General features: G+C 41.3%; 1 protein-coding gene across 1 annotated transcript in view; it reads left to right on the top strand.

Annotated features, from left to right (window-relative positions):
- The first annotated feature begins 10982 nt into the window (after positions 1–10982).
- Positions 10983–27068, top strand: part of dlgap4a (discs, large (Drosophila) homolog-associated protein 4a) — a 105689-nt gene continuing 89603 nt past the window's right edge. Inside the window, exon 1 of the mRNA XM_053644388.1 lies at positions 10983–11602. The gene's annotated coding sequence lies outside the window, so the exon portion shown is untranslated. The remainder of the gene's footprint in view (positions 11603–27068) is intronic.

Here is a 27068-nt window from a genome sequence, read left to right as displayed (position 1 = left end):
AGTGGCCATTTGTTTCATATTTCACACTGTAAATATATGCACGTGTGCGTCGTATCCGGATCGTCGAACATATCCGATAATAACGCGTAATGTACGCTGTTGTACGACCCCCAATTCTGAAAAATTTGGGACGCTAAAAAGTGTAAAATGCCAATAAAAACAGAACAGATTTGTGGATCTCATAAATTCGCATGTTATTCACGACAGAACGTAGATAACGTATCGAATGTTTAAACTGTACCGTTTTAAGAAAGAAAATAAGGTCATTTTGAATTTCATGGCCGCGACACGTCTAAAAAAAGATGTGACGGTCGGGGGGTGGCAACAAAAGGCTGGACAAGTAAGCATTGGTGAAAAGAAACAGCTGGAGGTTAATTGGGAATGGGTCAGTAAGATGATTGGGTATAAAACGAGGATCTTGGAGAGGCGGAGACTTTCGGAAGTAAAGACGGGCAGAGGTTCAGCGAGCTGTGATTTGTGGACCGATTTCAGAATAATCACCAATTCCTCGACGTAAAATTGCGAGTTTTTTGGAATCGGGGTTGTAGTTTTGTGCTGCGTTGTGTATATCATGTGCACCACTTATAGACTTTATTTAAAGGGATCACCTTTTTTTTCAAAGCAAGTGTGAGGATGTAGCGTGTGCCGAGGCACTATGCACTTCATACTGGGTTTGTTCTTAAGATGCTAATTTAAACGCATAGTTAGTCACCGATGTCGTCATCTGAGTGAAAAGTGTGCGAGCAGAGCGCATAGCCTAGAGCCTAGCTGAAAAAATGTTAATTATGCATCCGTTTCACCGCAGGCCTAAATAAATGACTACACAAACTACACCGTGGTTTGTGAAAACATCATACTTGAAAGTATTGATGTTTATGCCTGGGTCTTGCTCGATGTTTTTTTTAAATTTCTAAGCCCTATTGTTCTGTAGACTTGTGCCTGCGGGTCTGTCGTACACACCGCCGCGCCAGGCTGTCCTCGAGGTGAAAGATATTCGGGATTAATGAGAGTGTATGAGTTTCAGCAGGGGGGTTGGACGCTGCCAGCTCTCGCAGCGCTCCGAGTTTAATGGGTTCACTGCTGCTATGAAACGCTAATAAGATGCGTGTGATAGCTGAGAGTTCAGACAAAGGTAGAGATATCAGTTACATTCGACCTCGGGGTGGTATTTATAGGGCAATATAACAGACATAAACCTATGTAAACATTTATAAAGCGTTAGGCCTCAGCTAATATATACGTTCATCTGTTTGTGATTTTTTTTTATAACTAGGTTGTGTGAAACGTCAGAACAACTGACTTTAAGTTTTACAACTGTGCTTAGAAGATGTGTATTAATGTGTTTGGTTTGTTTTTTAAATGAATATCTAAGGCAAATCCTTTACATCATCATAGAGTTGTGTAGATTTTCAGTTGTGCTTAAAAGTAAAACAGCTCTGAGCCGTCGAGGCACGGACTCCACAAGACCTCTGAAGGTGTGCTGAGGTACAGTATCTGGCATCAAGGTGTTAGCAGCAGATCCTTTAAATCCTGTAAGTTGCCAAGTGGGATCTCCGTGGATCAGACTTGTTTGTCCAGAACATCCTACAGATGTTTGGTCGGATTGAGATCTGGGGAAGGCCGAGTCAACACCTTGAACTCTTCCTCAAACTGTTCCTGAACAATGTTTGCAGTGTAGCAGGGTGCATCATCCTGCTGAAAGAGGGCACTGCTATTAAGGAATGTCGTTGATATGAAACGGTGTACTTGGTCTGCAGCAATGTTTAGGTAGGTGGTACGGGTCAAAGTAACATACACGTGAATGCCAGGACCCAAGGAACATTGCTCAGAGCATCACAGTTCCTTCTTCGTTTGGCTCGGCTTCTTCCCATAGTGCATCCTGGTGCCATTTCTTCACCAGGTAAGTGACTCACACACACACACACACACACACACACACACACACACACACGGCCGTCTACATGATGTAAAAGAAAACGTGATTCATCAGACCAGGCCACCTTCTTCCATTGCTCTATGGTCCAGTTCTGATGCCACTGTAGGATTTTCGGTGGTGGACAGGGGGTCAGCATGGGCGCTCTGACCACTCTGCAGCTACGCAGCTCCATATGCAGCAAGCTGTGATGCTCTGTGTGTTCTGACTCCTTTCTATCAGAGCCAGCATGAACTTTTTCAGCAATTATGAAGGGCTTATGTAGTTAAGATGTACCTGTATGAACTCCACAGTTAAGTAACATGTTACTGTGATATTACAGCTGAAATGGACATCATAATGATCTAATATGAGTATAACATCATTCTAGTGTGCATGTTTCACTAATGAGGTTTATTTTACTTCCACAAATCATCATGGGTGAAGACACATTTATAAAAAGCACAATTGTTGTACACCTAACCGCCTAAAATAGACCTGGCGTAGCACACTGCGAGACGCCGCTCTGAATCCCCCCGTGACGTCATGCCGTACTTGAGCTTTTTTGATTGGCTGGGTCCAGAGCGTGCCTCGGTGTGAGGTAAAGAGGTGCAATGATGGCCGCTGTGAGCATGGCTAACGCTAACATCCCCTGCTCGTGTAAGGCTGAAAGGCTTCCACAAATAGTCTGCTCCCACAGAGAGTGTAATTGGCGTAGTGTCTCCGGGCACGAACAGGAGGAAACGTCTGCGCTTAGCCGCCAGTGCACCACAGGACACGCCCGCTTCCACCGGCAAGTGCGCCAAAGCTCACATTTGCCGTGTGGGTCTGTCTATTCTTCTATCTTTTCTTCTCCAATGAGGCTGCTCAGAACGTGTGATAAAGTCAAAATGTAGTTCACTTGAGCAGATTTATGCATACATATATATATATAAGTCACATTTACTCAGAGTAGAGTTTCTTTATTTCGTTATTATTGTTTTCAACATTTTGTGTACGAAAGGGATGAAATAATGAAACTCCACAGTAACCAAAAAAGAGAAAAAGTTCAACACTTTGGCTCAGAATAAGTCTGTATTAAAAATTGGAGATGTATTTCTCGCTGAATCACTTTAAAAATCACAAGTCTGACAGGAAACTGGCAGCTATAAGCTTACATAATTTGTTAGCTACATTAGCCCTGGAGCTTCAGGGCCAATTTGGTTTTTTTTAAACAACAAAAGATTAGATCGAACAGTCTTTAAGATGTCGAAGAAAAAAAAAAACCTAAACATTTCAGTCAGGTCTATCCAAAGTTTCTGACTATTAATGTTTTTTTTGTTGTTGTTTTTTTCCAACATAGAGTTGCGAATGTAAGAATTCCTACAAGCGGACGTAGAGTGACATGTTTTTATTGAAATATTTATGATGTGTTACGTGATTCCGGTGCTGATTTGTTGGTCGGTGCCGTATTTTCGTTTTTCGCGTGAAACGTTAGCGCTGATGTCACAAGGGGGTGTTGTTATTGCAGTAGGAGAAAGAATTTGAGGTGTTTCTGTTAGCTCCTTGATACAATATCGTATTAACGTCGTATTTTCTCTCGAAAATGCAGCTTGTCGTGTTACAGAGGTTTCTATCCTGAAGTTACGTGGGTTTTTTTTTTTTTTACTCATTTTACACGAACGCCACTAAGCACAATGTGATCTCTCAACTCGCCTAGTGACCCTTATTCTTCTCACTCTTCCGGTTCCCTGTAAGCGTGTACCTTCAGAATAAGCCATAAATCCTCACCCCTAAACTCACACATGAGGTCAATCATCAGCACCTTCGCTCCATCCTGATTGCTGCAGTGTGCGAGTGAATGGAGCCTGGTAATAGCAGCACCGCATGGTACTAATTATAAAACTCCTTTCACTTCGAACAGGTTCTCTTACACCCTTCAAACAACTTTCAAACAAGTTTCTCTGAGAACACTCGAAAATCCATGCAGAAACTCAATCTCCCTGTGACTTACATACAGCTACAGTCTTCAAAACGTTAGAAACCCTTACAGATTCTTCTGTCGTTCCTCTGAGGGAACGTTTAACAGTTGTGTGTAGATCACTACCACAAGGTATTTTTCTACCAGCAAGGTAGAACCTTGGGCTGTCCAATGTACCCTTAAAGAATCTTCTAAAAGTATAGGCCTATGTATAAACTGGGGACGTGTGCAGAGTAAACTCCAAATGATGGCAAATTATTTTCTAGAACATGTCAGGTGTGTAAAATTGAGCTAGATCTTGGTACTAGATTTTTCAAGGGTACTTTTAAGGGCCCATTGTATAATTAAGGGTTCCTTTCATCTTAATAGGTTTCTAATTGGAACCCTGTCTGAGAAGGAAACTCTCAATTCTATCTAGGGTTCTATCTAGAATCTTTAATTGTTCCAGCGGATGGAGATTTGAAGTTTATCTCAAAACCATAAAACTGGAATTACGTTTTTTTTCTTCAGCACAAATTGGTCCCACAAACTTCTCCCTCTAGACCAACGGTCATCACCAGCCCTGTTCCTGGAGATCTACCTTCCTGAAGAGGACACAATTTTTTTTTTATTGTTTACATTGAATGGAATGTTGTAGAACGTTTGATGTTGTTTTTCTCTGACACTGGAGACTCCTTCCGTGAATGTTATATAACAGAAAAGTTCAAGAATTCAACAGTGCTGCAGTGTAAATAAAGTTAATAATAAAGTAAAGTTAAAATGCCCAGAAACTTGATAGAATTGGTAGCAAAAAAAAAAAAGAGAAGATCTTTAAAATTTGTAAGAAGTACTTGGGAGGTGAAATTTAAATGTAACGAGTCGAACACGTGACTACAAAATCTAATTGACCGAATTGATATTTAAACATCGTAACAAAGTATGACTGGCGAAGTGCTTTCCGTCTCTGGGATTAACTGTGTATTGAACTGAATTTTTGACTCTGCTGTTGGAAATCATTAGAGCCTGTGTGAGAAGTGTGCGAAAGCTGTATTTTCTCCTACGCACTGCTGCTGGACGCCATGCTGAGAGGCGACTGACCGTGTTATCCTCATCCCTGCTGTGCTGTGTGATGGGGGGACGATGGGCAGAAAACCTCAGTTAGCATGTGAGAGCTTGATCAGTCAGGGGTACTCATATGTGAGAGAAAAAACAATATTACATTAAAAAAAAAAAACCCAATCTCTCTCAGTGTCTGCATAACGATCGGGGAGCCTGAGGGGTCAGATGGACGTGCTGAGTATTTTTATTAAACACTATCCACACGACAGAATCCGGAGTAGGGTGGACAGGGTTAGCAAAGTCAAAACCGTACTCACAAGTCCACAGTGGAAACACTAGAACAATAGGAACAAAGGGAAATGGGAGAACCAGGAAACAAGGGCTGGAAACAATGAAAACAGGAAACCAGCCAGAAACATGGCTCAGAGCTTCTGACCGACTCGAGCTGCTAGACTTTGGGACATTATCGACATTCGTTATTCATTATTCAGCCTTATACCACAGTGCCACTGAATTCTCAACTCTGATTGGTCAGAAGGTGTCGATTAATTTTCTATAACTTGCGCAGCTCTGAATCACAGGTTTATACTCATGCACTCGTTCTAATATGTTAGCGTTTCTATGCTAGCTTGCTTACAGGTGTGGTGTAAGATCTGGTGAAATGTTTTTGTATTTATGGAAGGAGTCTCCAGTGTCAGTGCTTTTTAACCAGTCAGAGGTAAAGCAGTAACTTTAAGTTTTCCAACATGGAAAAGTCTTCAAATAGGAGTATGGACAGGACCTAACTTGTTCTGCGGACGAGTTAGCACTACTGCGATCAGTTTTCTCAACAAAATCTCAACATAATGGCCAGACATTGTGGTGGCTTAGGAATGTAAGCCTAAGCAAGACTATAAGCCAACTAATGTGTTACTCCGTTTGGTAATTAGCATAAATCTTGCTAGTTAGCAAAAGTACATGTCTTTAAGCAGCGTTTGTTTAGCGAGCAGAGGTCAGAATTGGGTCTAGTTTCTCTGACTATATTTATCAGTTTCTGTGCATCTCCGTATCATTTATCCTAGCCACCTGACGTTAATACCACAGGATCTGCCTCTCCGTCTCATTCCACTCCTCGGTGTCTCTAAGGAACATTCATTCTGGCTTTTTGCCTGAGAGATGACTCTTTTAGATGGTAATTTCCTACCGTCTTCACGTAGTGTTATTTCCATGCCGTTTGGGACTCTTCCTCAGCCCGTCCATGCGACAGATCCAGAGCCTCTGGATGTCCAAACCTCTCGACCTGTTTATCGCAACGCTGCAGAGGAACTTCACCTCTAATACCTGGGTCTAAGTCCTAAGTCTATTGACCTCCACTTTTCTTTTGGGAGGCAAATTCACTTCCTCCATCCCCTTCTGACCAGCCTCAAATACCACTCCCTACAGCACCTCACTGACCTTTTTTCTGTTATCTCTTTTTCATGGCTTAAAGATCGAACCCTGTCATTTATCAGCCTCTCCCTGGTTCAATTTTGCAAGTATGCGTTATTTACGAGGCAGCGTGAATTCGGAGGGTAACGGGTTCGTGCCACTCCAATCTGAGAAACCTTGATGAGAGCAGCAAGGTTATTAGTACGTTATTTATTTATTTTTTTAATCAGGCCCGAGCCTCGCTTCGGATTGGAATAATTTTGGTTTGTGGAATGAGAGGAAATGTTGAAGAAGGAACCTGGATGTGGAAATGCATTATTAAACAGGTTATTAAAAAAAAAAAAAAAGACCACATTTTTTTTGCATACTTCTAACCCACACAGAAGGAGCTGGAAACGCAGAATCCATGACAAGCACTGGGTTTCTTTTTCTTCAGCTATAAACGAATCCAATATCTCTCAAACTGTCTTTCTAAAGCAGTATTTGATTTACTTTTAAACGTTCTCATATCGCTCCTAATTTAGTTCGAATCAGGAATTTTAAGAGAGACCACAATAGAAAAATAGGACATTGTCTTTCAATCGTAATTCTGCCCGAAACCTAACCTCTATCTGTAGTTAGTGAATGAAACTTGACATGAGGTTTATTCCCAACGAACGTTCCTCCGCCCAACCCGGGAGCTTTATCAGCTTCACTAAACGGTGTGAAATCTTACTGGTGTTATACGCCTCTACTTGTGATTCACACCAACGACGTCAAGAAACTCAAATGACATCGACGTCGTATGAAGGTGTGAATTGCTGTGAAACCGGCAGGCTAAAAACGCTATGTCTGGTTTATGTTGCCTTACGAAGTGTGATGCATGATGGAGTGTGAATTGACGTGATGAATGCGATTTTAAAAAGGATCGGCAAGATCGTACGTAGGTCATCCTCCGACAAACCGTTCTGTATTGTTTTCCCTCAGAGGTGGTCCAGGAAAACAAGCACGCTCGCTTGTTACTACTTCCTGTTTACTACTTATCTGCATTTTTGGTTGACAACAAGTAGCAGAAAAAGCCAAATACTCTTCATTCACTTTCTTTCAGTAAGCGCTTATCCCGATCAGGGTCATGGTGGATCCGGAGCCTATCCTGGGATCGCCGGGCGTGAAGCAGGGATACGTTCTTGATGGGGACAAGCGATGGTCCGGTCTTTCCAAAGCTCATTTCTCAGGATTTCTGAGGAACCACAAAGAATCTTACTATAACAAGGTAGGTGGTGGATCCTCCCCTTCTGTTCGGAGATGGTTTGGTCCAGTTGATCCAGTTTATTCTTCTTTTTAAGCCAGACCCTGGCCATTGTTGTCTGGAAAAGGACTGATGATACCTCTCAGATGAGTGAAGAAATCTTCTTGCCCTACTTAATATTAGCGGACCGTTTCAGAACGTAATGAAAACCTTTTACAATACAATGTGGTTTGGAAAATAATCAATGATGGGGTGAAAAGGCAAACCACAGGTACTGTTACCACCCCAATGGTGATTCAAATGATTTTCCGTTACATAACAGCAAGTTTGAATCAAGTTAGCTCCCGTTAACGGTTGCGTTAGGTGCCGTCATCAGTCGCTCCCTCATCGACACTCTTTTTCGTTTTTTTTTCTCTCTTGAAGTTGCGGAGACACCACAAAATACAAACTCCTCTATTTTACATGTTACATGCGCTGACACTGGAGACTCCTTCCATAAATGCTAAATAAACATCTCTCTACAGAAAACATTGCCATGTATTATAGTGATCACACAAATTAATGACACATTTTTTTTCCCAATAAAACCTTCTGTAAAATTTAAGAGTGAAATTAAAATTTGAATCCTAACATCATCCACAGACTATATTTTTGGTTATGTATGCATGCATATGTACTCGTATTTAGGTAAATGATGTCTCATTCGCATACATAAATGCGAATGTAATGCTGTAGACCCTGAGTTTTTATCAGACCCCTCCTGATCCAGACTGTCCACGTTATTGTTTGCTTCAAGCTCCTTGGCTCAGGTAGAACAGACCTCCGGCATGTTGGTGCTGTGACCCGGGCGCGTCGAGCTTTGTTAGAGGTTGTGGGAGCTGCCGAGGAGAGCGTTTGAGGCATGTGGAGAAGCCGGCTGTTCATCTCTCTCTCCCTCTCCCTGCTGCTTTCAGCTCCCATCTGTGTCAAAGCTGCAATCGAAGCTTTTGATGTTGACCTAAATATATCCCAGAGCTCTTCTAGAATATTTGAACTACTTTACAAGTTCAAGCTCTAAAAGTATATTTCTTTGGAGAGATTTCGGAGATTCAGTTTGAATGATGATAGTGTATTGTGTTTGAAGCTTCGGATTTGGTATAACGGTCAGTAATGGAGATCACCGCGAGTTACCGGGTACCTGCTGCGCTCTAAAGCAAGTCCTGGTTCTGTCGAGGGAGGGATTTCAGTTCAGTTGAATTAGGCAAGCACAACGCACAGCAAGAGGTTGCAGAAGTTTAGCTAGCCTGTTAGCAAACTTGCTTCCTGGTTTCTAAATTTAGCTAGCTTGCTTAATGTTGCTAGCCTTCTAGCAAACCTAGCTAGTTTTTGATTGCTGATTATATAGTACAAGAATCAGTACGTTTAAATGTACAACAATATTCCGATATTAACCCGATTAAGATGATACTCTGATTAAGAAACTAGCATGTAAACAACAATTATTGATGACCTTAATCCGACTAAAGTCATACTCGAAGTAAACACAAATCGAATTAAGACATTTGGAGTATTCCTGTTTTAGTCGCAATATCGACGTGCATTACAGACATGTACACACCTTAATCACACTATTAACGTCGTGTGGGAATTTTCACCACATCATGCAACAGGACACGTACACACACGGCAGTGCTCAACCGTTTAACGGTAAACAAGAGAGCATGACTGCGTCCGAAACCGTGTGGGGACGTAACGACGTGTGCTGTTAATCGATCTACGTTCTATAGCATAAAATGGGAACATGAAAGGAATTTTCTAAACACGACTCATGTAAACACCTTAATCAGAATATTATACGTCTTCTTCAGAATAAGGTCAATAATTAGATTAATGCCGTCCATGTAAACGTAGTCCATGTTAGTTAGCTAATGTTAGTTCGCTCTCTACTGCGGCTGAAAAAAACATAAAGCTTGTTAGCTGTCTTCATGTTAGTGCACTAATTTTGCTAAACTATCACACTGTGTAATTGAAAAGAAAAGGCTCATGCTAATTAAAAAAAAAAAACATAGTTCCTCAAGGATTCATTGGTTGGTTAACAGTTCTCAATTTCTAAAGCGGTTCTACATTTATCCTCTTGTTAGGATTTCATCCAGTCCAAATAGGACCTGTTAGGTTTTAATAGGTTCTAGGTTCTAGCAATAATATCAGTAATGCCATCGCAGTTCACATATAAACATGTGTTCACATATAAAGTATTCCTGAATAATTAGGATTCACTTTGTGAAAGTTTGTATTAGTTCCTGATGGGTAATGAAATAATACGTCGTCATGTCATCTTTAGCTGTTGCTTGTGGCCGGGTCAAGCTGATTTGTCCTACAGGTTGTAATGTAAACATGATGGTTAAAAGACCCCGGTTTAACGGTGCTCTAGGTTACAATGCTGGGGGGCAAATTTTTATATATATATATATATATATATATATATAAAATTTTGAATCAATTCCAGAAAGCTTAGAGTCTTAAGGCCGCATGATGTCATATTTCAATAATTTTCTTGCCACATACTGCAATTTCACATCATGCAAATGGTAATTAATCCATAAACAATCCAGTAACACGGGATATAATGGCTCAGTAATTCAATCAGAACAAGGCAAGACTTCTGTCCAGCTAATGAAAACTGTGAGTACAAAAACAGTAAATAAATAAGGAAGTAATGAGAATCAGATGACTCCTAGTATCCTAGTGACGAGGACCTCTGGTGGTGTGGGGTGGCATTTTATTTTATTCATTACTTTCATTTACTGTGCAACAGGAACCTACATCACAAATGTTTAAATACAAATAATAATAATAATAATAAAAAGTTAATGACAATAATAATAATGATAATAATAACAATGATGTTCATTTAACATTACTGACTACATTAGTGTGAGACAAGCAGCATTATTTATAAATAATTTTGTAATTTTATTTTGTTCTTACGCTAATGCGTATATAAAATGATATGTAGCTATTTTGCATTGTATTGTCTGATGTTTATTGAACAAACACAAAGCGTAAGCTGTTACGTAGCACTGACACTGCATCCATAAATGTTAAACGAACACGGTTGTCTTTAAGTTCTTCGATGCAGAGCGTCTGCTGTACTGAGTCGTTGTGGAAAACGATACAGCGTTCATACAAACCTGTGATTTTTATAGAGCTGCTGTCATGGAAAACTAATCGATGCATTCTGACCAATCAGATTTGAGAATTCACGACGACTAATAACATCTGTATTTACTCATTAACCAATCAAGCTCAGCTGACTGTCATCATGTAGTGCAGTTTAATTTATGCTAATGTATGTGGACTAGTCATCAGAGTCGCCATGACGATTTAACCGATTTAGCGATATATCGCGGCGGTTGTTCCTTTATTTTTCCGGTGCTCTAGCCCTCATCCATCCATCCATCCCTCCATCCCTCCATCCCTCCCTCCTCCACCTCGGCAACAGTATAGAGGCGTCGTAGTATAGAGGCTCTTTCTCACCGGCGCGCGCGCGGGCGGATGCTGGGGGTGACGCTTCCCCGGTAAACGGCGCGCGCGCCTCCAGTCGCAGTCAGTGAGTCACTCCGAAACAGCGCCGGTGTTGGCTCAGTCGCTCGCTCGCTCGCTCGCGCTCACCGGCGGCGGACATGAGGGGAATGTAACGGCAGGATGTGATCATCAGCATTACAGAGTCGTGCTGCTGCAGACACAGGACACAGGACATGTAGAGGATCCCCGCGCGCGTCGGTGAGTGGCGCGTGCGCGTCTGGCGGAATTTATTTTTATTTTATTTTTAATGATAAAGCCGCGGTTGAAAATGCGCGGTGCGTCGGCGCGGAGCTGAAGCGCAACTCACTTACAGGGATTACATATTAATCATAAGAAGAATAAGAACAACAACAAACCCGCAATCTCAATGATCAACAGCGCGCGGGTGCGTGAATTCAGGCGCGCTCGTGCGCTTTATTTGTCCGAGATGACCGGATGAGGAAAGGACACGCGACTGGTCTCGAGCAGCAGGTTCACCGGCGGACACGCGCAGGTTTCTTATGATTTATACATCTGTTCTTGCTGCTGAGGATCTGAGGAAGTAGTTACACAGATATCTATCTATCTGTCTATCTATCTATCTATCTATCTATCTATCCTAATGTGGCTAATATCTCTCTCTCTCTCTCTCTCTCTCTGATTCTATTTCTCTATATGTGGATAATGTACACACACACACACACACACACACAATCTATCTATCTATCTATCTACCTATCTATCCTAATGTGGATAATATCTCTCTCTCTCTCTCTCTCTCTCTCTCTCTGATTCTATTTCTCTATATGTGGATTATGTACACACACACACACACACACACACACACACACACACTATCTATCTATCTATCTATCTATCTATCTATCTATCCTAATGTAGATAATCTCTCTCTCTCTCTGATTCTATTTCTCTATATGTGGACTATGGACACACACACACACACACACACACACACACACACACACACTATCTATCTATCTATCTATCTATCTATCTATCCTAATGTAGATAATCTCTCTCTCTCTCTAATTCTATTTCTCTATATGTGGACTATGTATACACACACACACACACACACACACACACACACACACTCTATCTATCTATCTATCCTAATGTAGATAATCTGTCTCTCTCCATATGATAATGAGTCTTTATTGGTCAGATATACATTACAGCACAGTGAAATTCTTTTCTTCGAATTCCCAAGCATGTTATATATGTAGACTCTCTCTCTCTCGCTCTCTTTCTCTCTTACTCACTCACTCACTCACTCACACACACTGAATGTCAACTAACTGCACATTATAGTGCATATAGATTGCTCTCCACCTGTACAACCTTCACAACAATCCTGCAGAACCAACAGGGTTAGTATGAGCGAATGGGCGGGGCTAGGGGTGGAGTTAGGGGCGGGGTTAGCGTTCATAGCACTGTTTTGTATGTGATCAGTTATTACAGAGGAGATATCTGGTGTGTGTGGGGGTGTAAAGTTGTTGTCATGTTGTTGCTAAGGACAAAGAACTGGCAAGTTCGTTTTCTTCTTCTTCTTCCGTTCTGTCACTTTCGCACCAACGTGAGAGGAAACACAAAGAAAAAAGTACAAACGAACATGATGGAAGAGGAGAATGACAACCTATTCGGAGGGGTCATGACCTGTACCTGTACACCACTGTGCACACACACACACACACACACACACACACACCTAAATAGTTGAATAAGAGAAAGACACATCTTTGTCTTTCTGTCTGGTCATCTTAGCAATTCTGTCTGTCCTCTGTCTCTGACCTGTCTCACCCCACAGTCCTGTGTTTGTGTCACTCCCTCACACACTGAGACGTCTCATTTGCGTGAGCCAGACGTGTGTGATCTGTCATGTGGTTCTCTGCTAAGTGTGTGTGTGTGTGTGTTGGCATAATATCAAGCAGGTCACGTCCTCCACTACAGCAGAGCCATAATTCACTGACTGAGAATGATATACTGCTCTCTCTCTCTCCCCCTGTCTCACGCTCTTTTTCTCTGTCTCGCTTTTTCTGTCTCTTCTTGTCTCACTCTCTGTCTCAGTCTATCTCCTGGTCTCACTCTCTTTCGGTTTTACTCGCTCATTTTTTGTGACTCACTTTCAGTCTCTCTTTCTGTCTCACTCTCCGTCTTAATCTCACACCCTCTTTGTCTCTCTTAGCATCTGTCTTCCTGTCTCACTCTGTCTTATTCGCTCTACCTCTCTGTCTCTCCGTTTTCCTGTCTCACACTCTCACCTCTCCCCTTTTCCTATCTCACACTGTCTCCCTCCTTTTTCTGTCTCACTCTCTTTCTCTCTCTTCCTTCTGTCTTACTCTCTGTCTCTCTTTTTTGTCTCTCTCTCTGCCTCTTTCTTTTTCTGTCTCACTCTCTGCCTCTTTCTTTTTCTGTCTCATTTTCTCTGCCTCTTTCTTTTTTCTATCTCACTCTCCGTCTCTCTTTTTCTGTCTCACTTTGTCCCTCTTTTTTCTATCTCACTCTCTATCTGTCTCCTTTTTTATCTCTCTCTGTCGCTCTCTTTTTTCTGTCCCACTCTCTGTCTCTATCTCTCACCATCTCTCTCTCTCTCCTTTTTCTATCTCTGTCTCTCTCTTTCTCTGTCCCACTGTCTGTCTCTCTCTTTCTCTGTCCCACTGTCTGTCTCTCTCTTTTTCTGTCTCACTCTCCCTCCTTTTTCTGTCCTACTCTCTTTCTCCCTCTCTTTTCCATCTCACTCTCTGTCTCTCCCTTTTTCCGTCTCACTCTTTGTCTATCTGTTTTTTCTGTCTCACTCTGTCCCTCCTTTTTCTATCTCTCTCTGACTCTCATATTTTTCTATCTCTCCCTATCTCTATCTCACTCTCTGTTTCTCCCCTTTTTCTAGCAGTCTTTCTCTCTCTTTTTCTGTCTCACTCTGTCCCTCCTTTTTCTGCCCTACTCTCTTATTCTCTCTTTTTTTCTGTCTCACTCTGTCTTTTTCCGTCTCTATCCCTGTCTCTCCTTTTTTCTGTCTCACTCTGTCCCTCTTTTTTTCTATCTCTTTCTGTCTGTCTCTTTTTCTCTCACTCTCTGCTTTTCTATCCCACGCTCTGTTTCTCTCCTTCTTCTATCTCACTCTCTGTCTTAATCTCTCACCATCTCTCTTTTTCCCTCTCACTGAAATTCCTTCTGCTAGAATTTTCTTGTTAGCAGCTCTGCAGTATGGATAAATTATAGCTAAATCCAAAAGCATGTTTAGAAACACATCACTCTCTAGTTCTCTTTCTCTCTCTCTCTGTTCTCACTGCGTCTTTCACTCTTGTTCTCCATTTCCCATGTCCATCGTGTCCTCTGAGCTCATTGTCTCAGCCTCACCGCTCCAACAGCTGCCAGATTTAGCTGATATTTTCAGGTTGGTGTTCCTCAGATGGCCTGCTCTTGGTCCAGCTGGCCACACTGGGATAACTGAGTCACTCCACAGGTACGCAGGTGAGGATGAGACTCAGTGAGGGCTGTTGTTGTTGTTGTTGTTGTTGTTGTTCTTCCACGAGCCTCAGCTGCTACTTCTGGATTCCGGCTGCTGCAATTAAAAGTTGGTTTTGGCAGTGGGCAGATGATTGATGGCTGAGCAACAAATCCAAAGACGCCTCAGCGAGACGGAGACGTGCATGGGCGGGCCGAAGCCGAGCCTAATTTACGGCTCTGCGTGCAGAAGCGCTTCATCTGGAGGAACGAGGCGGTTTTAAACAGAGCATTGGTTTCTGTCTATCGGGATGAGCGTCGTGGGAAATTCCACGGAAAATATCGAGTCTAAATATCGCCGAGGAGCTTCTTATAAACTGAAGACCTCCACATAGCTTTTTTTCTTTTTAAACCACAGCACTGTCGAGTGCTCCATTCTGATTGGTCAGAAGGTGATTCGTTTTGTAGAACTGCAACTCTGACTGTAGCGCAGGTTTATATTTATGCTGTTTCTATAGTAACAGAGTGTCTAACCATCGGTTATTTCACATTTTAGGAAGGAGTCTCCAATGTTAGGGCTTTTTTTCTGACTCTTTTGGTCTTATTCACTTCCAGAGAGAGAGAGAGAGAGAGAGAGAAAGAGAGAGAGAGAGAGAGATTACATGTATAGCAGCTGTAACATAAGTGAGAACTTGCTCCATGGATGCCGTTACTATAGGAAAATAACTTTGGCGTGTTAACAGTAACTCTGCGTCCTCACATTTGTTATTTTCCTCTAACGGCACACCACCAAGTGTTTAACTTTGTTTAAGAATTTAATATCCACTTTACATGATGTTAAATCATTTCTTTAGGGCTTAGAAATGTGCTGCTTCTGACGACAAGCTCGACTCGCCGAGCTTTCGAAGTTTGCCTGAGGTCACGTATGGAGTACGATGTCGCTGTGACTCATTGGTCAAAGCGAATCAGGAGGAATTGTGGTGCTGCAGAATCTCCACTGAGGAACGAATCTTGTGAAGAGGTTGTGATTTTAATTTGTGTGACCGTAGAATGTAGCTAGAAAGTGGGTGTACCTGAAAATAACTAGAAATATCTGGAAATATTTGTTGCTGTAAAATTAGAAAACAAACAAACAAAAACGTATCCTGGATCAATGGGAGATCGATGTCTTCGTGCTGAGCAGAACACGAGGGTTAAGTGAGGGAAAGCTCGCTGTAATTAGCCGAGCGTACCGAAGCTCAGAGATTGATTATTTACGGTGAGGAAATGGTCCGTGAAACAGAGGTGGAGCTGATGTCGAAATGGACGCTGGACAACGGCAGTGTCGGGAGTGGAGTGGACGGATACATGGCGTACAAGCCCAATGCCTTGCTCCTTGCTGAGGTAATATCTCCACTGCAGCGAGCTGTCCCAGAGAAATAAATGGGCGGCGTCCAATTCCAACTACAGTCACACTTCCTTGTAATAACAAGGGTTCATAAGAAAAAGACTAATTTGTCCATGGGAATGGGAATGGGTCTGATGGATATGATATTCCCGTTAAATTCTGTTGTTGTTTTTGTTGTTTTTTTTCGTGGTCTGTAAACCGAAAATGGGCCAAGTTGGCTGCTGACTGTGCAAATGTTTTGACCCCCCTCTACCGCACAGGACCACACCACCGAGCAGGTATTAATTGGATCGTGGTCCATTTTTTTTAGCACTCTTGACATGATAGTACACGTGTTGCTCCAGCTTTTAAATGTCACAATCACTGTGGGCCGCAAGATCTATCACAACTGCTGCTTTCCGCTCCTCATCTATTATCACCGTAGCCGCTTGGCAGACCTCATGGGACGTTTACGCTGTTGCTTTCCACCACGTTCTGCCATCTCTCTTGTTTGTCCAAAAACCTATTTCTAGCATGTACTGTAGAATTAAACTCAGCGAATCAGTACAAAGACCGTGCAGCATACCAAATATTATATGAGTTAGGGATGTAACACAGTGATACCTGGAAGTGGGCGTGGCCTAAGCCAGACAGTGCATGGGACTGCACATCATTTTCTAACCAACTAAAAAAAATAATTTTTCCCCTATTCTAATATTACCCAAAACGTAAACAAATTTTACACTGGTGGGATTTAAACTCTTGCACGCACATAAAAAGTAAAAACCTTCCACTCGTGAGTGTACTTATATATCCAATTATATCATCTTTCTGTACATAGTGCCACAATATAATCCTGACTGAGCTGTGTATACAAACTCCGTGTGTGTGTGTGTGTGTGTGTGCACGCGCATGCGTGCTCATCCTGGCATCGTCTATTGTATCAGACAAGGATCTTCACTCATCCTGATATCTGAAGCAGAGATAACGCAGTCGCCGCACAGTGCTGACGGGAAGCGCGAGGACTCTGTGGGCCTCACTCTTCACACACAATAGCATGATTCAGCTCTGGACGTATTATACAGTACAGCACAAAGAGCAAACACGATCACAATTACTGCACGCTGAACATCCTGAGTAGTACACATCACACACACACACACTCACACACACACACACACGAGTCCATGTCGAGCTGATTTAGGAGCAGTCTTTAGCTTTCGTGATTAGAGACTCTTAGGGAAAAAAAAAGCAGTTCCTCAAGGGTTCTTCAGACAGTTTATGTTCCTGAGGAGTTCTTTAAGGTTCGCTCTACAGATCTTTAACCTACCTGGGTTTGTCAAGTCGATAATAAAGGGTCTGAGTAAATTAGCGAATAACTCTTTAAATCTTTAAACGGGAATCGTCATAGACTTTTCATTGGTGATGTTTGATGTTCGGATAAATCAGTAACAGAAGCTGCTCTGGTTCGTGTTTAGAAAACTAGAGTTGATCAGCATCCTGCTACAGCATTTTCCCCAAGGGTTAGTTTGGCTGTAACGCTGAGTGCTGGATCCGTATCCGAACTGCGGCCCACCAGTTGACGTCCCTCTGATCTGTGACGTCTCCGAGCAGCCAGGAACATCAGGAACATCGTCTGGCTCAGACGTTCTCTAGTGGCACGACCAAAGCAGAAGCATCACCTCAGACCTCAGGATCTCCCCTGATCATTGCTAGAACCTGCTTCCTGTTTGTCCACCTGCTGCTCGTAATTAGTCTCATTGGTGTCTCATTAACCTGTGTATGTGTGTGTGTGTGTGTGTGTGTGTGTATTTGGCTCAGTGCTTTGCAACATCTTGAATAATTCTACACTGCAAGTTATAACTCCTGGTTTTATATGAACCTTGTTGTTTTTTTTCTCTCATCTCTGAGCTGCTTTCTAATTTGCGGTTTTCTTCACGCTGTAAAAGCTCGGCCAATTCTACGACAGACCGTGCAATGACGTGTGCTCGGCACGTCAGAAGAACCCAGAATAAGATGGGTAAACAGGATCGCATGAACACAAACATTCTTGAGCTTGAGGTAACGACGGGTTTTTTTCAGTCGCAGAACTTGTGGATTTAGGTAACATTTGGTAAATGGTAAATGGTCTGCACTTATATAAGGCTTTTTTAACCTTAGCGGTTCTACAAAGTGCGTTACACTGGTTCTCATTCACACACACACTCACACACCAATGGTAGCAGAGCTGCCATGCAAGGCGCTAGCCTACCATCGGGAGCAACTTGGGGTTTAGTATCATGCCCAAGGACACTTCAGTATGTGGAGTCATGTAGGAATCAAACCACCAACTCTACAATTAGTGGACAACCCGCTCTACCACAGGTTCAGGGTTTTGAAGCCCAACGTGGGCCTTGATTACTTTTTTTTAAAGAAATGTCTTAATCGAGAGACTCAAAGTTCATCCCGTTTGTTATACTACGTCAACGTTTACTGGAAAGACAAATTTCCATCTAACGTCGTCCCAACTTTGTTTCATTGATACATTTATTCATCTCAACCATGTGCAGAAATAGTTTTTTTCTTTTCTGGCACAGCAATTTGTAGTTTCCTACGGGTGAATTCAAATTGAAACAAAGCAAGTTGATGGAAAAACCTACTAACCTACGACTGAACCTACGGCCAACAAAATCAATTACCATTCTCTTGGTAACCGTTTTGGCCATCGTGCTTTAATCGGTTTGGGATGTGAACGCTCTAACTCCAATTAAGCAACGCGTTCGGACCAGAATTCCCAACACCAATTTCTGAAGATGGGCTCAAACTGTGCCGGCTGACTAATTAGCTTCCAGCCTGGTTTCACCAGAATCTTTTTAAGCTCCTTCTTTATCAACAGCTGGCCCACTGAGCACTCCTGGCTTTCCTCCAGGTTTCCTTCAGGCAGGGGGGGGAAGATATCATATGGGACGGCATATTTCAGTGTCCTCACAGCAGCTTGCGGTTACGTTCCTCGCTCAACAGAAGCCGAGGCGGTGATCAGAGGAAGGACGAAGGACGCGCAGATCGACACGTTACAGCCATGCGTGTCATTCTGCATGTATTATACAGTAAAGAACAAAAGATCTGGATCAGAAGTGAGGATTAAAACGCTCCGTGTCATTTCCTGTTATAGGAAAATAATTACAACGAGGTCATGTGACCTCAAAAAAAGTTTTTTAAAAACTTGTTATATCACAACAGGTTGCCAACGATTACAGTTTTTATTTATTTTTTTATAATGAACGTCATACTGGACATTTTTAAAGCTTAGTCATGATTAGTCTGCTATAGAAATCCCTGTGAATGAGCTGTTACTATAGAAACAATAACGTATTAGAACAAATCAATATTTGCTAATTCACTTGAGGCAGGAAGAGTGAAATTTTTTAAGAATCGAAATCAAATTAAGCCTACACTCGAACTGAAACCTCGCCGCTTCTGACCTTCAATTCAATGTACAGTATGTCTGCTCACTTTGGATCATCCAATAAGCAGGAAAATCTGACCTACTTTGACTATAACGCCCGATCTCCATGCAAATCCGATTACAGTAAAGAACCTTATTATACAGTAATTACATTACTATCATGATCAGGGCAAAAAAATGAAGTACATTCTTATGCAAAAAAATATTCCGGTGTGTTTAGCGATGATAAGGGGAAGCAGGGGCAGACGCGGATTTGGTTTAACGCAGGTGTTATTTAGATACAGCAGTTAATTACGGGGAAAATGTCCTTCAGGGAGGATAATGATGTTTTCAATGTTGATTAAATAATGAATAAATAAATAAAACACAGAGGAAAAATAACTCTGACCTGTAAACTGTGGGTCGCTGGACCCCTTCAGGAAAAGGCTTGGGAGCTTTATGGTTTATGCAAAGTGATGCTCATTAAGATGTGAAGAAAAATGCATGAAAATTTCTCACAACGCATTCTCATGAACTTACTCGCAGCGGCAAACAAAAATAGAGGTGCATTTACGAAAGATCACGCCAGGTCAGGTTTCTCCACACTCGACTGATTCGTGTTGTAGGAGTTCGTCCAGGACACGGCACGCTTTACAGTGAAAATGGCAGTTTCACATTTATTAGACACAGATTATATCAAATATGGGAAGTGGTATAAAATATAGGATATATAAAAAATATAAAATATGGGAAGTGGTATAAAATATAGGATATATAAAAAATATAAAATATGGGAAGTGGTATAAAATATAGGATATATAAAAAATATAAAATATGGGAAGTGGTATAAAATATAGGATATATAAAAAATATAAAATATGGGAAGTGGTATAAAATATAGGATATTTAACAAATATAAAATATGGGAAGTGGTATAAAATATAGGATATATAAAAATATAAAATATGGGAAGTGGTGTAAAATATAGTATATATAAAAAATATAAAATATGGGAAAGTGGTATAAAATATGGGATATATAAAATATATAAAATATGGGAAGTGGTATAAAATATGGGATATATAAAATATATAAAATATGGGAAGTGGTATAAAATATGGGATATATAAAATATATGAAATATGGGAAGTGGTATAAAATATTATATATATATATATACAACATATAAAATATGGGATATAAAATATATAAACTATGGGATATAAAAATATATAAAATATGGGAAAGTGGTGTAAAATATGGGATATATAAAATATGGGAAAATGGTGTAAAATATAGGATATATAAAATATATAAGCTCAGTGGTTAAGATGTCGGACTGCTCCTCAGAAGGTCATGAGTTCAAATCCCAGCCCTGCCAAGCTGTCGCTGGTGCGCCCTTGAGTGAGGCCCTTAACCCTCACCTGCTCAGCTGTATAAATGAGGTAATTGTAAGTTGCTCTGGATAAGGGTGTCTGCCAAATACCATAAATGTAATAAAATGTTTTGTTTTTTTTTATCCAAGTTTAAAAGGTTAGCACCGTCTGCAGAGATCCAATCTGTCACTTCTGAGCATTTCTGATCAAAATATAACCAAAAAAAAAATCATTCAAATGCTTCCTTGTTTTTGCTCTAAAACTGTAATTTAGTCTGTTCTAAGCATCTCAAGGTCGGAGCCCAAGACCGCCAATGTTGGGAATTTGAATTTGGGAATTGTTGGATCCTCACTGCTTTGCTTTCTAAATAAATACGAATAAATAAGATTCGAATATGACACAATGTTAACGTTTCTCAAAATAAGGCGGCCATTTTAGCTTGGTTAGCATTTTAGCATGCTTAAAGCCGTAACAGCGTAGCTGCCGTTTTTGGGTTTTTTCCCTTCAGCATTCAAGTCATTTGTATTATTCTTATTCTTGTAGCTACAGCGACATCATTAGTCTAGTTCTTAGCTAGCGCCTGTGTAAGGAGTCTAAAGTGTCAAAAGTCACCGACATCGACAAAAGTTTCCGACATCTTCAGAGCTTATGTTCCATTGTGGATTCTCAGTAAAATGACAAGCTGTGTGGGGTTTTCGTGTGTGTGTGTGTGTGTGTGTGTGTGTGTGTGTGTGGTATGGCGAGGGAACGACTGTTTATAGCTGCTATAACATAAAATCAAACAGGAAGTAACTGTTTTACGGAAATGAAAGGTAACTATAAATGGATAAAAATGTGTTGTTGTTGTTTAATAAGTAAAAGAATTGTATTCGCTGGCAACCTGCTGTGGTAATAGAGGAATACAACACTTCAGGATGTGCTTTCACCAGAAAATAATCAATAGTGAATTGTGAATAGTGAATCCACCACACCAGCCAGTCGTTGATTGGTTTCCTATAATAACACAACATGTAGCGCTTTACTCCTTACTTACATTATGATAGATACATTTAAGCATAATAATGATATCATTATGATGATATTATGATGACGTGATATTGTATTATCTTAAATGTCATGTGCAATTAATTGAAATAATTATTCCTGTGACGGTATTACAACAAAAAAAAGGAGGGAAGATGTAAAAAAAAAAAAAAAAGCGCAGTGAGTGTTGCTGCTGGTGGTAAAAGCTTTATTTCATATAAGCATCATGTGATCTCTGTTTAGGGATCTGCTTATAAGATTTGTCCCCTGGGTATAGAAAAAAAATTCTTGAGAAGAATCAATACAGCGCTAATCAAATCTGTGCTTTGCTGATGATCAGGATGACGCTTATACGTGCACGCAGACACTGTCTCAGAGGCACTTTAGTGCCACGTATCACCTTCGGGCAGACTGTTGGCCTCCGGAGAATCTCCTGCGTGCGTTACAAGCTACCGGCGTAATTCAATTAGCGACCAATTCAGCAATCAATACCAATAATCACTCGGAAATCCATGTCTTTAGCTGCGGCGACATTACCACAGAAACACAAACGAGCAGGTTGCTAGGTTACCAAACAGCTATGCGGATGTTCTAACAAAAAGAAGCACTTCTTTAAAGACCAGCCACGGTAAGTTCGGTGTCCAAACCTTCATATACTCGAATCTGATTGTTCAGAAGGTGTTGATTTCTAGCACGGGTTTATATTTACGCGCAATAACAGCTCGTTCATTGTATCTGTCGTGGATGCGCAATATAAAGAGATTTGTAACATTGATGGAAGGAGTCTCCAGTGTTAGTGCTTGGCAGGAGTCAGCGGTGAAGCTGTAGATTTAGAACTGAGGAGTTTTTACGCTTCACGCGGTTTCTTGGTAACGTGAAAAACTGCGTGGTTTTTTTTTTTTTGCCTTATTTTTTACTTCTAGAGAAGGCAAAATAGAGCTGCTGGGGGGACGAGATAGGGAAGGGAGAACGAGATACACAGCATTAAATCTAACTATAAATGGATCACAATGTTAATGTCGATTACTTTCTGCGGTATTAAAGAATAAAAGACTTCGAGATATGCCATTGTTACTGGCACGCAACCCCAACGTCGATCATTTTCCGATAGCAGCACGTCCCGGAGCGTTTAATTCCTTGCATCATTAATTTGACCACGTCTTGAGCATCTGGAGTGACTAAATAAAAAAATAAAAAAACTGTGTTAGAAGCGAAGGTGAGATCTCATCGTCACGGCGACGACAGGCCAGGACACAGAGTGAGCTACAGTACTTGTGAATTAATGAAGCTTTCCTGCATTTTAATTACACTGGAAATGAGTCCAAAGCCCTTTCTGACCTATTCGCGGCAGGATTACTGTAGACAGAAGGAAATTGAGTGATGTTATAGGAAAACAATCAGCAACAGTGTGAGGTGAAGCTTGAAGTTGATTGTTTTCCCACAGCAGCATGTCTTAATATGTTTTATTCCTCTTCTACCACAGCGATTTACCGATAATTACAGTGTTTATTCGCTAAAGCGCAACTTTTATCCGTTCTTAAGTCAGAAAACTTTTTTTTTTTTTTTTTACAGATTTACCTTGGACCTGTACAAAGTACTGACACTGGAGACTCCTTCTGTAAATGTTAAACATACCTTACTACCCCTGTACAGAAAAGCATATCACCATATCAATGAGTTACACAAATTTGTTGAGTAAAACCGGCGTTTTTGCGGCCACACTACAGTCGGAGTTACAGAAAATGAACCAACACCTTCTGACTGTAAGTAATCTAAATCATAATATAGATCCGATATACAAACCCGCTAATTTCACGTACAGTCATTACCGCAGACGTAACTATTAAACATTAGCTACTTAACAACTAATTACCTAGTTTCGAATCCTAAAATGGATGTAAACATGTTGTAAAGTACACTACGGCTACAGTTTTTTTCCCTTTCTCCTCTCCTGCAAGCGCCCTCCTTCCAGCGAGGTCAGTCGAGCAAATCCAGGAGCCTTAGCTTCGAGCTTTAGCTTCATTTGCATGATGCTCCGATTTTATAGAGCGTATCCGTCTCGAGTGGGAAAGCGGGCCAATTTGAGCACACGGTATTTAAATATACAGTACGTCTGACTGCATAATGGATTGGATGTGTCTGTGCTTCTGTCCTGCAGACGGTGATCGTTGAAGCGGCGAAATGTAGGAGACGACGACACGAGCTGAGAAAAGAAATAATCTTTCCTTAACTATGGCTTGATTCCAATCCAAATGCTTTTGTTGAATTGTTTTTTTTTTTTTTTTAATAAAAGGTAGCACTGGTCTACTGCTGTTTCTCTGCTTCTGTTTTTACAGCTATTCATTTGGACGATGCATGTATTCAAGGCGATTTCAAGTGAAATCCTGAGAAACGTAGCAGAACCATAGCCGAGTGTCTGCGATGGATTGTTGTCTGACAGTTAATTGCGTATAGAACGTAACGAAGCCGTAAGAAACTAAATCGAAGGTCATGGAATCGTAACGTGGGCGGTATATAATCTATTTCATCACGCTTTTAATTCAGCGTTCGGTTTGTTAGAAACTGTTCGTGCCCACAGTTTGAAGGATAAGCTGACCCAAAGCCACGCCTGCTACGCTTTACGGCTCCGAGTTATGAAATAAATTCACGGCTTTATTCATATAAAATACGATCATTGAGATGTCTCCGATTAAGATGGTGTATCCTCGCACACACGTTTAAGGTACAATGCTGTTCATCAATTGATACAGTCATATTTATGTCTTTAATATCGGCCTCAAATGTCAGCTTTCCGTTCATTTATTTATTTATTTATTTATTTGGAGCGTGTTTACAGCCGAGACATAAATTTCAACGTGACATATCGTGGTTATATTGAACCGTCAGAGAGTGGCACTGGACTTAATACCGCTCCTCACTCAAGGCGATCTCACGCAAGAAAAAATGCGCTTAAGAGACATGTCTCGGTCTGTTTTAGACAAACTCCACCCATAACAGTGCGTAACTGTCATGTAACTTCTGAATAGAGCTAGGGCTGGCGTTACGTGAGAGCTTATATTAATATGTAGTGTGTATATATATATATATATATATATAATGTATATACTCTGCTATTTTTGTTTTGGCGTTTCTTAGTCAGTAGAATCCTAATCAGTTACTCATTTCCTGTTAAGGTCGTGTTTCTGAACCGTTAAAGCACATGTTTTGCACACACACTTCACAAAGTCTTGCCAAATTCCCTGTTGCGAGAGATTGGTACGTTTCTATGGCATATGTTAACCCTCTTTGCCTTGCCTGCATCTAAATATTCACTATTTCTCAACTGAATAGTTATGGATTATCCTTCGTCGTTTGAAGATCGATGCCTGAGTATATTTGAACTTTTTTTTTGGTGAGATTTTGTGTTTAGTAAAACTTATGACCTCCCAAATCACTTTAGTTACACTGGGCACATCTGGCCAAATGTTTTAATTATGATTCCTAAAACGCTTCAATTATGATTGCTAAAATGCTGAGGTTCAACCTCGAACCATCGACACAGCGAAGCGTTCTTATCCGCAATTCACGAGCTTGTCGAGCTGCTGCTGCTGCTGCTTTTTCCATCCTTGTCTAATTCCTGATAGAGCAAGCCTAATTAATTTGCCGGGCGTCAGAGTTATTAATTGCTTCGGGGGTGACGAAACCTTCCCCGTCGCGCGTGCACAGTGAGGCTTCACGCTCTTCCCGATAGGGCCGCATCAGTCTTGGTGTCACTTGCAGGAAGCTATCAAAGAACACACTTGCTGTCTTTCACAGGAAGCCTGTGAGCCTGCTCATGCTAAACACGCTGACACGGTGACATAACGGAGAAACGGCGCTGAGCGCTTGTCACTGCTTCCCTGCAACGCAGCAGAAATCTTCTCTGGCATGACTTGGCCTTTTCGTTTCCTCATCATCGTTTCCTTTGAGAGATGTGAGACAAGGAAGGACTCGTCTCACATGGAAAACAAATGGAGGACAGAGAACGCTGCGTGTTTATGGACGTTGTCGTTGCGATCTGTCGTCCTTCACCTGTGGTTGTTTTCAAATTAAGAAAAAAGATAGCAGATAGAAAGATCTGGCTAGAGGCATAACATAATGCCGTGAGCTGTATTAGTATCTGTACTTAAACCCAAAGTGGGTGTGGCTTAATGAGAATGAGTCTTTATTAGTCACATATACATTACAGCACAATGAAATTCTTTTCTTCGCATATCTCAGCATGTTAGGAAGCTGGGGTCAGAGTGCAGGGTCAGCCATGATACAGCGCTCCTGGAGCAGAGAGGGTTAAGGGCCTTGCACAAGGGTCCAACAATGGCAGCTTGGCAGTGCTGGGGCTTGAACCCTTGACCTTCCGATCAGTAACCCAGAGCCTTAACTGCCAAGCCACCACTGCCCCGTTTTTTTAAAAACTTCTTTTTTCTATTTCCCAGTATGCACTGTAAACGTACTGTATTTGTTCTCTGTGTAACTGTTGTTCCTGCTGCTTTCAGGTCGTCCTGCAACTCTTTTTTTTCTTCACCCTTACTTTCCTTATCATTGGTTCTGAGAGCGATGGTAAGGAAACCTTGTGTGGTACACCTATCTTTCCACCTGCACATTATCGAGCCTATTGTACTGATATAGGGATGATTAAGGTATTTGCCCTTTGCTGTGCTCTGTAGTTTTTTTACCCTCTTGAGTGTTGCTTTATAATTTTGTCTCGGAGTACTCACCATGATAGCTTAATCTTCCCTGCTCATTTACTGCTTTTAATAGTCTTTGTATTCAGTACACATGATCTGTTTGTTCTGAATGACGTTTTTCGTATTCAGTAACATTCCTACATCCGGCACTGAGGCTTGTCTAACCCTTTCCTGAATGGAAGGAGGAAAATGTCTGGACGTGTTTTACCTCTAATATCAATCAGGTATATAATCTAGATGGACTTGAAATGACGTAAATACCATTAAATCTCTCTCTCCCTCTCTCTCTCTCTCTCTCTCTCTCACTCTTGCTCTCTTTAAGTGGACCTACGATGCAGTAGAAAGTATCCTCGTTATACATCGGCCCAAAGAGCACTGGCTTAATGAATAAAACGGACAATCGGCATCAGCTCAATAGCTAAAAGGCTAAGATAGATGATACTGGACAGAAAATAAAGTACTTTAAGGTCTGTTATTAAAAAGGCACAACAGTCCATCGAGCAAATCGTACCTGGTAGTCTCAGGATTGTTCGATTCTCTGGTTCTTGGGTTCTCCGTCAGGTCCGAATTAAACTCTCGGGTCGTCTGTGAGTGTAAATGCCAACGGAATGCAAACCCTTGTG

Source organism: Ictalurus furcatus, chromosome 15, assembly GCF_023375685.1.
Source record: "Ictalurus furcatus strain D&B chromosome 15, Billie_1.0, whole genome shotgun sequence".
Lineage (NCBI taxonomy): Eukaryota > Metazoa > Chordata > Actinopteri > Siluriformes > Ictaluridae > Ictalurus > Ictalurus furcatus.
This window is presented reverse-complemented; position numbering and strand designations above follow the sequence as displayed.